The sequence below is a fragment of the Aulostomus chinensis genome, chromosome 1 (assembly GCF_037954235.1).
Source record: "Aulostomus chinensis isolate RoL2024-O1b breed Wild chromosome 1, RoL_Achi_v1.0, whole genome shotgun sequence".
NCBI classification, from domain to species: domain Eukaryota; kingdom Metazoa; phylum Chordata; class Actinopteri; order Syngnathiformes; family Aulostomidae; genus Aulostomus; species Aulostomus chinensis.
In genome coordinates, this window is record NC_141320.1 from 58,509,050 (window position 1) to 58,525,944 (window position 16,895).

A 16,895-nucleotide genomic window follows, 5' to 3' on the forward strand; every position below is an offset into this window, starting at 1 on the left:
AACTAATTACTTAAGCAGTTGTCAAAGGTTTGAAGCTCGCTCTTGAATTCCAATGAACACTGTCCATGGACAGCGGTGGTTTTGCATATATTATGAATATTTCAGCTTCTCCCAGTAACCTTGGTGTCGTTTGGCAGATAGGGGCTGGCAGAGAGCCATTTAAAAGCTTCTCTGTTGCAGAAGGGAGGAGACAGGGTATTAAGCTTTATCTATACTTGACATTTCCAAGCATTTGTAATTAATTCATATAGAACCCCCCCCCCCCCCCCCCCCCACACACACACACCCTCCTTCTCTGTCTTTCTAAATGACTGGCCGAACAGTCAGAGGTAACAGCTATTGTTTCAGTGAAAGGACACCATCCAGACCGGTGCACGGCGAAGTTGCACATCAGAGAAAGACTTGTGCACATTCACTTTTTTTGGGGGGGGGGGGGGGTGCTGAAGACGTCCGCTGCTGCACAAGATCCGAGAAAAGAGCTCCGGTTTGAGCGGGAATGATAGAGACGCGCATGTTAAGAGGAGGGGGCGAAAAAAAGAAAAAGTGAAAGCTCAGCCAGATGGACACAACTATAGTCTGTCTGCATGTCACAACTGGCTGGCAGGGAGCCAAAGATGCAGGTGCACGAGTGCATGAAGACACACACACACACACACACATTCTTAATCCTTTGATATCCAGATGACCAAGTAGAAAATGAAAGTTGGGGGGGGGGGTTTTTGCGCGGCGCGTGCGTTTTGTACAGCACTCTCACGTCTCTCCAAACACCCACAGGTATACGCGCACATTGTAAGTTTTCATTCCTCCCCTGCATCATAAAAAAGAGATGAATATATTCCTTTTGTATCTTTTTTGTGTAGGTAACTGAAAAGGCTGGAACAAAATACTTTGAAAATACACAAATCAGACCTTCAGACAGCCTCAACAACTTGGCCTCGCGCAAAAGCTCTCAGCAGTCTTCCAACGTGGCCACGAGCAGTTTTAAAGGCATTGGTAACCTCCAGGGAAGAATGGTTTAAAGCTGGTCCTTTTCTATATATTTATACTGTATATATATATATATATATATATATATATATATATATATATATATATATATATATATATATATATAAAAACATTTTGCCAAAGAAACACATCTGGAAATGAAGCGCAACCCTCAACTCTGGCAGAGACGAATCAGCCCTTTACCCCCCAAAAAAGGGCCTTTTTGCCACACGTGTTGCAGGTAGGACGGTATTTAACGGCGCACACGTAGTGTAGTAAGCGGATGCTTGCTGGTGGCAGCAGCCGTGGCTCCGGCTCCAACCATACTACTGCGAACCTCCGCTTGCAAGATGGCTCTCTAACTTGTAGGCCACCACTACGTGTGCGCCGGTAAATACCGTCCTACCTGCAACACGTGTGGCAAAAAGGTCCTTTTTTTTTTGTAAAAAACATCTCGGCTGAAAGGGTGAGGTGCCTGTGTGGTGCGTTTGAGTGCGAGCAGGAGGAGTCAATTTGCCTTTCACACTTCCAACCTAAATGAAGTCGGGCGCATGTTCCTGAGAGGAGATGGACGCCATGATGAGGACTCACGTAAATTACCCCCGTACCCGTGATGAAGAAAAGAATTTAAAACTGTATCGCTCCCTCAAATAATATCAAGCAGCTGAAGACTGGGTTGAAGTTGCATATCTGGGTCACCATCTTGCTCAGTCGTGCCTTTAAAGGGAAACTCTGAATTAAGAGATTGTTCCCACTTCTCCCAGTTGGGGGGCCTTTTTTGTTTTCCGAGTTCCGAGTACAGCGGAACGTGGCATCGGCACACAATCTCGGAACCCATCAACACGTTTGCAAGGTTGTGTCTCAACTTATACCCATGTGACACACAAGTCGTCCTGCGCTGACACTGAATGATGACACTGGTTGTAAATCATTAGCTTCTACAGAGACGTCCTGGGCCGTATGTCGGTACTTTGATCTGTCCACGCACGTCCACTAGATGAAGTGATTCAGGTGTCAAATTAGAAAGAGATCAGCAATTAAATGGATTTAGGAATTAATACTCTATTAAAGAGGCTAAAAACTTCACTAAATACTGCAGTATTTCCCTTTTTGAACTCTCCAGTAACAGTACTGCCTCATTCCTGGAGGTGATGTCAATCCACTGTGATGACTACACAAGTGTAAAGACTTCAATCTCGCCTCATCTAAAGCCCAACCTATCCACACACTATTGTGTCCATTTTCTAAAAGACTGAGTGAGTTAGAGCAGCATGGGGGTAGTGTGTTTGTGTGTGTGCGCGCACGCGTGTGTGTGTGTGTTTGTTCGTTTGTTTGTGTGTAGTGAGTAGGTTGCCAACTGGGATTAGGGGAATGTGAATCAGTGAGGGACCACCGCGGTGGTATCCAGTGGTGTTGAAGAGTGTGTCCCCTCCAACACACACACACACACACACACACACACACACACGCGCGCGAACCACCACCCCTCCCAGCCCCCGCCTCGTCCCTTGTTTCTGCCTCCAGCTTTAGCACTTCCTAGTTTACTTCTGCCTGAGCACAGAGCAGCTCTCTCTCCAATTTAGTGAGTGGCAGGAAAGATGCGGCCTGACACTGTAGTGATTCAGTGGAGTGTGTATATGTGTGTGTGTGTGTGTGTGTGTGTGTGTGTGTGTGTGTGTGTGTGCGCGCAAGTGGAGAGGCAAACTGGGAAAAATAAAATTTCTGCATCTAGGAAAGAAGTAAAATATTTCATTCCCTCGCGAACCCCGTGTCCTAATTAATATCCCGCTCATGTGAGAATAAAAAGAGACGTTATAAAATCATAAATCATATCAGCTATCGGTCTTATCGCTAAATCCTCTCTTTTCATAGTGAGGACTGGTGTTTGCAGGGCTGCTTCCTGCTGAAGCCCGTATGTGTAGAAAAAGCCCTGGCTCTCTATGAGAAGGCCAGCTCTCAGTCTTCAGGGTGCCATCCTGTGGCAACATCAGAAGAAATGTCAAAGATTTTGAAGGCTTGGTTAAATACGACTGGATTTCTTTGCCTTAAACCTTCAATGACATTTTTGGCTGTCGGAAAGGTCAGCGTGCAGCTCCTGTGAAATGTTAGCTCTTTTGGGGTGAACTTCAATACAGGATAATAAATCCCTCTCTTTCTCTCTCTCTTTCTCGCTCTCTCTCTTTTCCCTCCATACCAGTGTCGACAGTGACACAATAGCCCGTCAACAAGTACAAAAAAATGGCATGATGGATATATCCGATTCACTTCCATGTGAAACACAGCATTGGCAAAGTCTTTAAGGGAATATTTAAAGCCAGTTTGGGAAAAGATTTGAGAATCTCATCCGTGTAATCCTATCAGGTGGCACCAGGATTTCTTCTCTCCTGATCATGAGTTCAGTTTCTTCATATGGAGGTTCAGGCAGTTAAAGTGATATTATGCTAACACTGAAGCTAACGGTCGCTATGAGCCGCTCTAATTTCACGACCCCCCTTCCCCTTCCTTGGTCCCCCTCACAACCAGAGGCTTCTTCTCTTAAAATTGTTACGTATGAACATTTTGCATTTTTCTTCATTTATAAAACAGATAAATATTTTATATGTTTTCTTCTTAATCTGAGTATATTCCATAGTCTAAACCTTTAATCATAAACCATCCTCTTAGTCAGGAGGTTCAGGCAGTTACAGTGAAAATAAGCTAACAGTGAAGCTAACGGTTGCTAAGAGCTGCTCTAACTTCAAGGCCCCCTTTCCTCTTCCATGATCCCCCTCTTCATTTGAAAAAAAAATCATATAATCATTCAACATTCTCTTAGTCGGGATGAATATTGTTTTGGTGTGGTAAGTTCTGCATGATTAACTGTTGTTTGCATTTTCTAAAGTGAACTAGAAAATTAACAAAATAAAATAACATTTAGTTTTGATTTTCTGTCTTTTTCTTTCCTTTTTTGTTTGTATTCATGTAAATGACCTGCAGTAGGTCACAGCTTGAAGGTCACTGGGATTATCTTATAAACAATGGTGATGATAATGCAGCATATTCTAATATAAATTATGAATTATATTAGAAATTAAAGCAGAGTAATAAGAGGAGAGGACAATGGTGGCATTGAAAATATTCTGTGTTAATGATAAAAACAGTAGAGTGAGAAGGAAAATGAAGTTCTCCGTCTCTGCACAGTGTCATTGAGCGGTGGGACTTACCAGCCATGATGGAGAGCCATGTGTCCAGTGACCTCCTCTTCCTCACTGGCTCAAACCTCTCCAGGATTACACCAGCGATGGTACCGGTCTTGTGAGCGGGTTTATTGATCCTGCTGTCAGCAACTAACGGGCTGATTCTGCCCCCCCAGCAGCACCATGGAGGGTGCTAGCGAGTGGATGGGTTGAAAACCTCCAGCATCATTTTGCACAGAGAGATCATAACTACTCTGATGGTTTTATTAAAAATGACAGTGCCATCAGGCAGGAGTGAGCAGGTGAAGATCAGGAACACCTACATAGTCAAACTGTTCAGGGTCCAGAACAGGTTTAGTTTGCAGTTAAGGGTGGGCTCAATTTCTCCTGCACCTCCGTGTCGTGTCATGTAAGGGCGAGAGATCTGTAGTTGAAGTCCCAACACCAGGACGATTAGTTTTTACAGCTGGACTCTAACAATAAACACCATGGTTTCCCTATTTTCACATTTTCTGACTTTTTAAGACAATAAGTTAGATATCAGAAACAAAAACTTGAAATTGCTGCTGCCAGTTTTGAGAACTGTTAAGTACATTATGCAGTCTGCTCACGCTACAATAAATATGTACGGACTGGGAAATCTATCCAGTTGTCCCTGCTTCTGGAATTACATTTCTCTGAAAGGAGAGTCGATGGAGCTAACGGACGCACAATGGCCATTCTGATGGAGGCGAGCTAACGTCAATAGCAACATCGTTGACCCAAACTTCACGGAGAGATGACACCAGCTTTCCTTGCAAGTTATTCCCACTTTTATATCTATTAAGTTCCCGATGACAAAGCCTAAACCAGTCAGAATCGGTCTTGTTCAAGTCTTGTCCCATATCAGATCCAATCTTGGCTGTGTTACAACATCCAGATCAACCTCAGTGAATAAAAGACTAAAATGTAGGAATTCCAGACCAACATTTCTTTCATTTCACCTTTTATTTCCACCAACCTAAAGACCAGATGCTTGAAACTGATGTTCATACCTAATAAAAACTGAAAATCTCAGTCATTATTTGAACATGCATTAGTACATTAGTACACGTACATTATTAGCCTACTTCCCTGTGAGTAGTTGTTGCTGCTCATTATAGTTCTTAATACATGTTTCATTCTAATTATGTCATTATTTAGACTACATAACATGCATGTGTGTGTTCTGTGTCTAATGCATGTACAAGCTAATGTATATATTCATGTCTGCAGCTAAGTAAGGTAAAATGAATGCTAAATAACATAAATGCTAATGAGCTGGTGAGCCCGACAACAGAGCTTCAACCAGAACTGGAGCGGTAAGCTAACGTTAGCGCTGCTAATAGGATAGCAAAGGAAATAAACAGGGGGAAATTAAAAGCTGTTTTTTTTCTCCCCCTGATTCAGGAAGGTGAGAGAGAGGGAGACGCCCCCCCCCCCCCTCGAAAATAGATGAGCACATGGCTTCCATTCATGCAACAACATCACCACCGTTACCATAGCGCCCGCGGTGACTACTGATTCACCTCATATCAATCCACTCTGGAGTTCTGTGGGAACAGAATACGTTTTCACTCACATTCTAGATAGACGGGGCTTTATGAAACAAAAAAAAAAAGAGTTTCTGAATCTGTTTGTGGAGAGTAACATGAAAGTGGGCGTGGCTTTGACACAGGAAGTGTGTTTTGTAGAATTTTTGAACTGTCTGGACACCCCCCCCCGCCCCGCCTTGAACTACGGTATATTCAGCAAACTGGAAATAAAAGGATAATCAATGTTTCTACTAAATTTTTTTTTTCAATTTTCATTTCACGCGCTACTCTCATACATTTCTTCGTGTAAAACGGCCTAAACGCGTGATTTGTGTGTACACACGCTTTATACATCTTCCCTCAGATGACATTTTTGAGTTTTAAAACTTCAAATGTCATCTAACGGTACGATTCCTTTGATAGGGCCTTCACCCGGATGAACCCTCATTCATTTATTTGCCTTTTATCGCAACGTTGGGGTCAAAATAGTCGCATCAACACGTTGAATAGAGCAAATAAAGGCTTTGACATCGTTGCTACCTCGTCTGTAAGTGAATCCAGCAAACGGTTTGCGGTGCCGTCGGCTGATTCACTTCCACACAAAATAACACAAATTTTGACTTTAAAAAAGAATTTTTTTTTTATAAAAATCATAAAAAGCAATTAACAAACAAAAAGGGGAAAAAAAAAGTGCAACATCCCTCATATAATATTTCGAAACTGGAATGTCCAGCTGTAATTTTACCAGTGAACGTTGCACTCCACCATCCCCAGCGACGCGCAATTACTCCTTCAATATGATGCCGCACAAAGACGATTTGGAGAGATGGAGAATCTGATGAAAAGCATTGAACAGGAATTAAATCATGTTTTCCACACCATAGGTTCAGAAAATGGTGCTTGAGACACTGGAGAGCCCGGCAGCCGGATTCCAATCTGTGGACTGAAATTGGAAATGAACAGCGGCGCCGTCTCCATTCTGACAGCCCCGTGTCAATAAAAGTCAGCTTCCCTCCATTGCTTCCCATCACTGACCACAAAGGGACTTTTGTCAGCTTACAGCAGAAGAAGCTCTGGATGGCTAATATCGTGCTAACGTGGAGAAAATGGCAATTGCGTGTGCGACCTGTGAGTTTTAAACAATTAATTTGAATATAAGTGACCAAAAAAATAAATAAAAGGAGGTGTGTGTGTGTGTGTGGGGGGGGGGGGGGGCAGTATATTTTAACAACGCCTGTAAGTGCCATATGAATTCCTGCATTCAGAGTGAACACACACGCCAGCTCCCAGTGCAGAGGAGATCATATAATGTGATTTATGGTTCTGGAGTGAATTATGGAAACACTGACCTTCCCTTTACATCCCATCAAACAGATAACTGGCCAGTAAGTTGCTGTTATGATAGCAGGAGGAGGAAGAGGAGGAGGAGGAAGAGGAGGAGGAGCGGGGGGGGGGGGCAGTGTCATGGCTGTTTCCATGTTCTGTTGCAATCGCACATGGTTTTACATTCATATCCAATGTTGCTTTTTGATAAAAGGGTCTGAAATTCTGTTTTCTCAGCCTTTTGTTCAAAATACCATCAGGCACCTTTCTAAATAATATTCAATGTCTTTAAATCCAATCGAGATATTGATTTTTTGTTTTTCGTTGTTTTTCCTCTGAACGGGGAGGTTCTCTTCTTTCCGAGGCACCCTGAACGCCACCTCTCTGACAATCGGGGCGCATCGCATGACGTCATTCGGAGGTAAATGACAACATTCTCTCGTATATTAAAAGGCGAGGTTGTTTTAAGGACTTAACGGCGCCTCAGATGCGTTATCGCGTTATATAAATATAAGCAGCGTCAAAATATATTCGTAAAAGGAGCAAAAAAAAAATGCTGTAACTCATCAAGAAAACACGGATTTGCTTCACGTGGAACTTTTTACTTTCAATTGCCACGTCGAACGTGGAGCTACTCAACAAAAACAAGCCCTTTTTTATATTCTTTGATTAAATACGGTGCGTTCAGGGTCCCGTGATGTATGATGCCGACTTTTCTCTGCAACAGAATGAAAGATCAAGTTCCCCTGAATGGTAAAACGTATAAAAATTGATACCGAATGAAGAAAAAGGTCGGAAATGATTAAAAAAAAAACAAAAAAAAAAACAGTCCAGGCGTTTCTTTGCGAATGTAGAAGGTTAATAGCGATACCTCGCAGTTTTCCTTACGAGTGAATGTCACGACTAAACCATCTCACAGATTTTATTAGTTTAAAAAAAAAAGACGCCCCCCCCCCCCCCCAAACACACACACACACACACACACACACACACACACGCACCACCACCTTTGTTTGCACTTTCAATTTGCATATCAAAGAAATCCCATCGGGACCTGCTTTGCATATTTACATCTTATTAGTAACTTTAAATGAACATGTCAAAAATGGTCGAGTTTGGTGTTTTTGAACGCGCGAGGGCTACCTAGCTTGTATAATTAGTGCCAGCACATGTAACGTAGCCAAGAAACAAAACAAGCTGATTTCAAACAACACAAGAAGCACCTTTTATATTGCCTTTCATTAGGCGTACTCAAATACTCCTGTCTCACCTTGGACCTCCCAAGCTTGCTAAATGATAACTCCCTTCCAATGATAAAGACAAAAATATGTAGCGTATGTTTGTGGTAATATTTCTTTGCGATGACATCGGGTCTTGTAAATTCTATCAGTTGGCTTCTGATGGGAATATTTTTAGATGTACGGCGGAAGAGTTTGAAAAGAGAACGGTTGGGGTTGGAGGTCGGGTAGTCGCGTGACAAAAACAATCTGTCTGCTTATCGTCATATAGTTCAAAGTCACAATAGGCTAAAGTGAGATTCTGTCTTTTTACCTGACAGCAGTCTCCATGCTGACATGTTATTCCTCTCATTCTAGAGACCGGCGATGAGATCTAAAACCAAATTTAAACATTTCCTTTTGCCTGTTTTGTCACATGTGGGACAGGAGAGAGGGACTCAAGGGCCTGTGTCTTCTTATTTCCGCCAAATTTGACATGTTTGACACTGTGTGTGTGTGTGTGTGTGTGTGCGCTGCGGCGTGTCAAGAAACTTTTTCCAGCGGAAACTGGAATGTGTGTGTGCGAGCGCAATGGGAGCCTAAAAATGAACTATGTGATTAATAATTGGAGTCTATTTTGATTCAGTATTCCACGCCGCACATCGTCACGGGCCCTCGGTGGGATTGTGTCTGCATAGCAGGGTGTGTGTGGAGAGAGGAAGAAAGGCGCTGGTGTGTGTGTGGAGGGAAAGGGGGGGGGGGGGGTTAGTCTGCAAGGCTGTGTGCCGTTTGGAGCACGGCTCGCTACCCGCACATCGGCATACCAATGAGTGGGGTTAAGAAGGCACGGCTCCTCGTGGAGACGGCGTTCCTTCGGCAGACCCAATCCGCCAAGTCTCCACGGACCTATTTCCAAAAGCTGCTCCTAATGTGGGCTTGTGTCAATCACCCCCACAGACAGCTCCCCCTCTCCCCTCTCTCCTGTCCATATGAAATAGTCATACATTAGGAACCAGGGGAGAGCACCTCACTGTCTAGGAGTCCTCATGTATTCTAATGCTATTCAAACGCTATGGGTAGTTAAGTAGAAGACCGGTTGTTCCGCTCGCTCGCCGCCGTTCCTCCGTTTTGTTTTGTTGTTGTTTTTTTTCGGCTTTCAAAGAGTTGAATTTCGACATGCGAGCACCGGGGCCGTCTTTTGTCTGTGTTTGTTTGTTTATGAAGAGTCACACTGCGCGGGATTTAACAGAAGCGTCGTTCTGTCAGCCGGCGGACGGGGGCTAGATATTGGATCTTGGAGTGACATGTTTATGTGACAACACCGTTTGACAGCTTTGACACTCCGTAGACAAACACCTTCAAAAGGCCCGACAGTATACCTGCTGGAGAAGTGTAGGGATACCTTTATGCTGCCAGATGTACACTTAGTTGATGGCTAATTTGGATTTTTCTTTTCTTTATTTTTAAGTGTTAGAGCTGGTGGTGTATTTCAAACATCGTCAGGGCAACATCTGGCAGATTCGCCCTCAGTACCTCAACTTTTGTTGCGTGAGTGACTGCTGGAAGACGCTAGAAGTCCCGACACATGAAGTATTCCATTCGATTTATGATGGTTTTTGTACGTTTCGCCTCATTTACGTTCTGATAGTATTCGATATTCCCACCACGAGGTGGCTCTTGGCCCTGAACCTTGAGGTTCGTTATTACAGGAGGAGGAATCGGTTCCAAAAACGGGAGGCCGTTTTAGTTTTTAAACTAAAGTCGTCAGTCTCCACGAGTTAAGGATTTGTGGAATGTTCCACGATTTGGAAAAAACATTTCCACAGGACGTTCCAGGAGCTATTTATTTGAGATCGAATTTGTTCAAAATCCTTTCCGTCCATCCTTGAATCCCAGCGGATGTTCGGGGAAAAATTTGGAAAAAGGTGTTGAATCGTGTTTACCTCAATTTTTGACCGTCAAAAAAAAAAACCCAAACAAACAAACGTCCCAGTGGACGTTTGATCCGTTGTCGAAAAGTTCTATCGCGGACGGTTCGGACGGGCGAAAACAATCAAACGATGCCTCCGATCCACAACTGTCTGTGTTTTCAGGGAGAAAAACATTTGGGAAATCCAGATTTGAATCAATCAGAGAAGAGGATTATGGGTAATTACAGGAGTGGCGCAGACAGCTGATTGGTCACCTTACATCAGGAGTAACAAGGGAGATCCCTCTCTTGGTTTATGGACCCTTGCATTAACGCGGCCTCCAGTCTTACCGCTCTATGACTAACACATTATCCCACTGTAAGGAGTCGTACTGCGCCACCGCCGCAAGCGAGCGAGGATCCAATCTCCTCTGGGGTCAAAGCAGATAGCCGGTCCAATAACGGCGTGTTTGGCTGAGTGCGGCCCACGCTGGGCTGGAGGTATAGCGGCAAGTCCACGGGATGTGAGGTAGGATGAGCAAACCGCAGGGATCTGAGTGGATTTAATCTCCTGCCAGCATCCTTTTTTTGCTCAGTAGTGCACCTGTTCCACCGGTTCAAGGTGTTACACGGCAACAAAGACACAAAGAAGCCGGACGGGGAGAGACACGGCCTTACAGGAACCGGTTCTAACCTCCGGGGCTTATAATTAAGCCCTGGATGAAAGACTCACAGTGAGAATGATCAGAACCCTGATCGTACCGAAGCTTTTGGTTCGCGTTTATCGACGTACCTCCCAACTTATTTTACCGTATCTAACAGGAAGTTGATAACCCGATTAATTTTGAAGAAGTCCGGCATGTAGAGAACGTCTTTTTGATAGACTCATTTAAGATAAAAATGCGAGGGGGGCGGGGCGGGGGGAGAATATCACCGTCCTGTGAAAATTACCTTTCAAATACGAGGCCGGAGAATTGATCCGCTCACATTTCAGCGCCTCCATGCCGCTGCCGCCAGGAGCTAGAGGTGTTCTATGTGTGTAGTGGGTGCCTCAAATTTGCATCCATCCATTGTCTTCCGCTTATTCCTGTGAAGGGTCGCGGGGGGGTGGAGCCTACCCCAGCGGCTACGTGCGAGAGGAGGGTTCACCCTGGACAGGTCGCCAGTCCATCACAGGGCCAACACATAGAGACAGACAACCATTCACACTCACAGTCACACCTACGGTCAATTTAGAGTATCAATCAGCCTCGTCCCCTCTTGATGTCTTTGGACTGAGGGAGGAAGCTGGAGTACCAGAGAGAACCCACACAGGAACAGGGAGAACATGGAGAGTCACACAGGAAGATCTGGGGCTCGAACCTGGAACCTTCTTGCTGTGAGGCCACAGTGCTGACCACTGCACCACCGTGCTGCCGCCTTCTCAACGTCTTGAAGGAATTTCTTCAAATTTGGCACAAACGTCCAGTGGGATTCAAGGATGAAGTGAAAAGATTTTGGAGGTCAAAGGTCACTGTGACAGCTGGCATGGGTGATTTTCTATATTTTTTGTAACGAAAGAGCTAAAGGTAAAACACAACCCAAAAATAACAGAATCCCCTACAGAAGAAGCCATTTCTGATTGGTCAGATTAGAAATAAGAGCGCGGATTAGGATGAAGAGGGACTAAGAGGTTACGATTTTGTTCTTTTCGCTGAAGGGCGGGTGGCGTGACATTTTCGGGAAAGTAACGGCGCGTCTTTGAAAATGTTCTCAGCCTAGATTCAGAGCAGAGAGCTGACAGCGCCGCTAAGTATTCATTCGGTAAATCCGAAAGAAAGCGGCGAAAACAACAAGTCGTCGCCGCCCGACGGGAGAAAAAAAAAAACAACCCAAAAACTAAAACGCGTGGTTTTTTTTAAGCGAAGCTACGAGTTCCCGGCTGTTTCCTCCGGCCCCCAAAATTGCACGGATTCTAAAGCTTCGGTAAAAGAAATCTTTTTTTTTTCTTTTTCCGGAAATCCATCTTACGTAAGATCTTGAACTCTGCCGGACTCTGGGGGGGGGGGGGGGGGGGGGTCTTTCCACACAGTATTGGGCACAGCTGCTGGAGAACATGAAGCCCAATGGAGGAATTTATCATTACTGTGCGAACCCTGGTGGTATGTGTGCTTTTAAAATTAATGACAGAAGCTCTCTGACTTTTAGTCCATCTGAAATTTTTATTAAATTTCATTATTCAGCGGTCTCTGTGGCCCTGAATTAATAAACTCCAGGTATCATACCATGAATTCATATCACATTTGAGGGAGGTAGACATGAGCATGTCGGTACTTTTTGCACTTTTGAATATATATATATAAATACACATGTATGTATATATATATATATATATATATATATATATATTGTATGTGAATGTAGTGTGTGTATATATGTCGCCCCCCCCCCCCCCCATTTCAAAACATCCTGAAGAACAACTTTGCCTTGAAAGTACATTGTGAAGTCAAGAAAGATTGGAAGGGAAAATACGGTATGTCTTCATATTTTCGCTGGGGACATTTATATAATTATTTCTAGAAAGCGTTAATCCCTCGCAGCAAAATTTAAGGGGGGGGGGGGGGAGAAAGAATCCCGCTGAATTTCAAATTGAGGTAAGAGGCGGATTGTCTGGGAAAAAAAAAAGGGGGGGGGGTAGAGAACATTTGGGAAAGTTCTTCCTGTAGGAAAGACAAACCATCTGCAGACAGAACGGAAAATTTGTCTTAAAGTCCATACACACTTTCTGGCACACAGCAGCAGATTTTGAAGAGTGGATCTCGCTGCGTGTAGGGTTCATGTTTGTTTACTCTACGTTTGATGGCACTGAGGTCAGAGCTACCTTTAGGCTCTCTAAAGAAGCGGGAGGCGGCGTGAACACCTGTTAATAGCGCGGCCCCGCAACTTCTCCTTTAACAAATTCTTTAAAATGCGATTTTTACATCAGCTTTTGCTTTTCACTTCCAGTCTCTCGGGTTCTGAACCTTCCACCTTAAACTCGTCAAAACCCCGAGATGCGAAGTTGGAGCGCTGCAGCGAAACAAGTTGAGGAGGAAGAGGAGGGTCGGTGGAGGGACATACAGGTGAAAAAAGGCCCGGTTTGGCCCCGTAAGAGGTAAACGCAGGAAGTAGGTGTCAACGTAGAGTCCTGGAAAGAAAAGTCATTTACTGCTTTTAAAGCTTTTATCCTCTCCCTCCGGAGGAAAACACACACGAGCTTCCGAGACTGCACCGATCCTTCTTTCCTCTACGTTTGTTTCTGTTTAATAGTCCAACAAACGGCGAGCAAAACGTCACAAAAAGGGAAATTAGGCCTGAAACCCACTGTAGAGGTGGAGATCTGAATCGAAATGGTTCCGTTTATACTGCGGGGGGTGCGTGGCAAGTGTACAAAAACTTCATGTATATTATTTTACTTTCTCCTGGCACGATACTTCAAAGCGTGCAGAGAAACCCCGCTTTCTTTAAGGGGGTAAACGATACTCTGAATGTAAAGAAACTCCTGTGGCTGCGGGGTCACATTACAGATTAGCTGTGTTTACATGATGCGCCGCGGCTAAGCTAATTAGCGGCTAATTAGCCATTTAGCTCAGACAAAACACGGAGGAGGAGACCTGCAGAAATCCAGATCTGACTGGATAAGATATGTGAAGATTCGCAGGCCTTCATTGTACAGAAATGTGAAACTATCGTTGGTCTTTTTTTGAACTTTTTCAGTTGTCTTTTTCACAAAGATTCAACTCAGGACGAGATACTTAGAGCAGCGGGAGACCAGAAATATCATACAATCGCAGTTTTTGACAATCGGGCAAATTTTTAAAAAAGGCCAATCGGGAGGGTTTTGGTTTTTTTTAGCAGTTTTTGACATTTGACAAATTAAATATTAGGGATTTAACGTTTGAATGACCTCGTAATTGAACCGGATTGGATGCTATTTGAGTGGTAAAGTTTACAACCTGCTCCTCACAGAGAAGCTCGAAAAAACGCGGCGACGTCGGGAGTCGTGAAGAAGAAGAAGAAGAAGAAGAAGAAGAAGAAGAAGAAAAAAAAAGTGTAAATAAATGTGTTTTGATACGTTTTTCACCCTGGGAGAAAGAAATCCATTCACCAGCAATGGGATTAGAAAAAAAAAAAACACCAATAAATCCAAAAGATTCTGAATAAGAAGTTTTCTTTTTGTCACGATTTAATAATAGAAGTCATTAAAAAGTTCCCGTCCGTAGGTGGTCCAGAAGCGTCCATTGTGATCCTGAAGAATGGCATTATTCTGCTTTACTGGTTACACGGCTCATACTCGCAACGACCTTCCGCCACATTCCCATTAACAACCTACAGTATTAAGGTTAAGGGAAAAAAAAAAAGAAGAAAAAAAAAAACAACCTTGTGTATCCAATGGTGTGATGGTGAGGTGCACGGGTCCCTCTTTGAATCTTCAGAAATCTTTTAAAGGCGAAACGGGAAAGGAAAGAAAGAAAAAAAAAAAAGGTGTTTTTTTTTTTTCCTCTCCAGAGCTGCTGTGAAAGATTTAATTGTTCCGTTTGTCACTTATTTTATTTAGTTGTAGTTGTTGTTGTTGTTGTTGTCGTAATAAATAAAAGTGGGACCGTGCGACATAATTAGTGTTTCATTTTTTTTTTGAATCCATCGCTCCTCGGTGAGGAGTAGCCAACTGTGGTGGGGAAGACAACCATGGCAACGGAGGAGACAAATGTAACTAATTGTCAAGTAACCTCAAATTGGGGGGCAGGAAAGTGTCTAAATAATGGCGGCTAATTTGCCTCGTATTGTGCTTTCTTGATGGGTTTAAATTGAATGAGTCAGGGTCCATTCTGGCGTAATGTGAAAGCTGGGGCACCGGTTCACACCGGAGACATTCAAGGTCGAGCTCTTCCAAATGAAGGAGTGATGGAGGGGTGTGTGTGTGTGTGTGTGTGTGTAGGGGGGGGGGGTGGTGGTGGTGGAGAGATTTAAAGTAAGGCAGCTGACTCAATGGACAGCAGCCGGGGCTGCGGAATTGGCACAGTATTCAGGTAACCTTGAATTATTGTTTCTTTTTTCTTTTTTTTCCCCGCATTGAAAGCTTTTCTAGCTTTCCCTTAAAAAAAAAAAAAAAAAAAAAAAAAAAAAAGCTTCTTTTTTTTTTTTTTTTTGTCAGCCGCATTAACGACACAATCGGCACAAAAAAAAAAAAAAAAAATTTGCAGTCACAAATTATTCATTGTAATCTTCCATTTGAGGACCCTAATGCCTCTAATTGGGCTTTTATGACTTACAAACTGTAGCCTCCCAACCCTTTTTATTTCTTTATTTTTCCCCCTCTGGCGTTTGTTTTTCTTCCTTCCCGCCACGCTGTGGAGTGACATTGAGCCTCTCCCTGTCGGGGTGCTCTCTTGTCTCACTCCAGTGCACATTTTCCCTGTCCCCTTCTCCCCCCCCCCCCCCCCAACCCACCCCCACCCCCTCCTCCTCTCCCTTAGACAATGAGCTTTTGACTGAATATATTATCTGGAGCTGTTGTTCTGTTTGTTGTTGTTTTAGCATCCAAGAAAAGAGATGAATTATTAATGATGGCGGACGACAAAAAAAAAAAAAAAAAAAAAAAGACAATAAAGAGTTTTTTAAAAAATATTGTATTTTTCAAAAGGGAACGGCGGAGAAATTTGAGTTTAGTTGAAATCCCCGGATCCAGGATTGGCGTCCGACCCACCTTGATCCTGTATAATAACGTACAAGCGACACTGAAACGACGATTCTCAGGTGGGAAACTTCCGCATTTGAGCTGATGGTCAGTGACTTCTCCGGGAGGGAAAACTGAGAATATCCATAAAAGTTCAGTTCAAGACATTCGGATCTTTTTTTTTCTGTCTTTTTTTTTTTTTTTTTAATTTCTAGACAAGAAGAACAACAAAAATCACGCAAACTTTATTAATCACCAATGATTGTGTGTCCACAGGCATCGGTGAATTCTGGGGCCCCGAGTGCAAAGCTGCTGATCTGGAAGCAGGGATTACTGTGCCCCCTGTTGGTTACACATCAGCACTGCGTTATAATTCAAAGCCTCATTAAAAACAGATATAAGTCTGGACGTCAGATGGACTGGGGGGGGGGGGGGCGCACACTGTTTTTTTTTTTTTGCGTTAAAAGTGTGTGTTTGGCGGTATAGAATCAGAGGGCAGGGCCGGGTGTGTGTTGTGATCAAAGGGACGGCTGGCGGTGACAAATTAACTGCTGTGATTGTGTCAGTTTGTCAGCGCGGTGAATCGGCGACATCAATCATTCATCAGGGAGCAGAGCTGCACTTTTTCTCCTCCCGTGATGAGGGCTCGTCCGTTCACAGCAACAGGGCCCGGCGTGTTCAAGCATCAAACGCTGACTCTGTCATATATACGTGTGTGTGTGTGTGTATATATGTATATATATACACACACACACACATAATGTACTGCTGTCATGAGTCAAGTTTGTGAGGAAAAACTACGTCCCGCGACTTAGCAAGGAGGCCGATTTCTGCCGCGCTGGTGAATCCAGAAGTTTGATTGATTTGAATACAACTCCGTTTCAGATAACATCTTTTTTTTTTTATTGTTTCTTCCTATCGTTTGTATTTATAGAACCTCTTTAAGTCTTCTTCCCTCAACCGGGGGGGGGGGGGGGTAGAGAAGAAGAAGGAGGAGGAAGAGAAAAAAAAAGAAAAAGGCCCGCCTGTTTGGAG

At 43.7% G+C, this 16,895-nt stretch overlaps 1 protein-coding gene across 1 annotated transcript in view; it reads right to left on the minus strand.

The window, feature by feature from the left end:
- The window catches only part of LOC147272446 (fidgetin-like), a 63,825-nt gene extending 59,090 nt beyond the window's left edge, over positions 1–4,735 (minus strand). The window contains exon 1 of the mRNA XM_086218492.1: positions 4,191–4,735. The gene's annotated coding sequence lies outside the window, so the exon portion shown is untranslated. The remainder of the gene's footprint in view (positions 1–4,190) is intronic.
- Between the last annotated feature and the right edge of the window lie 12,160 nt (positions 4,736–16,895).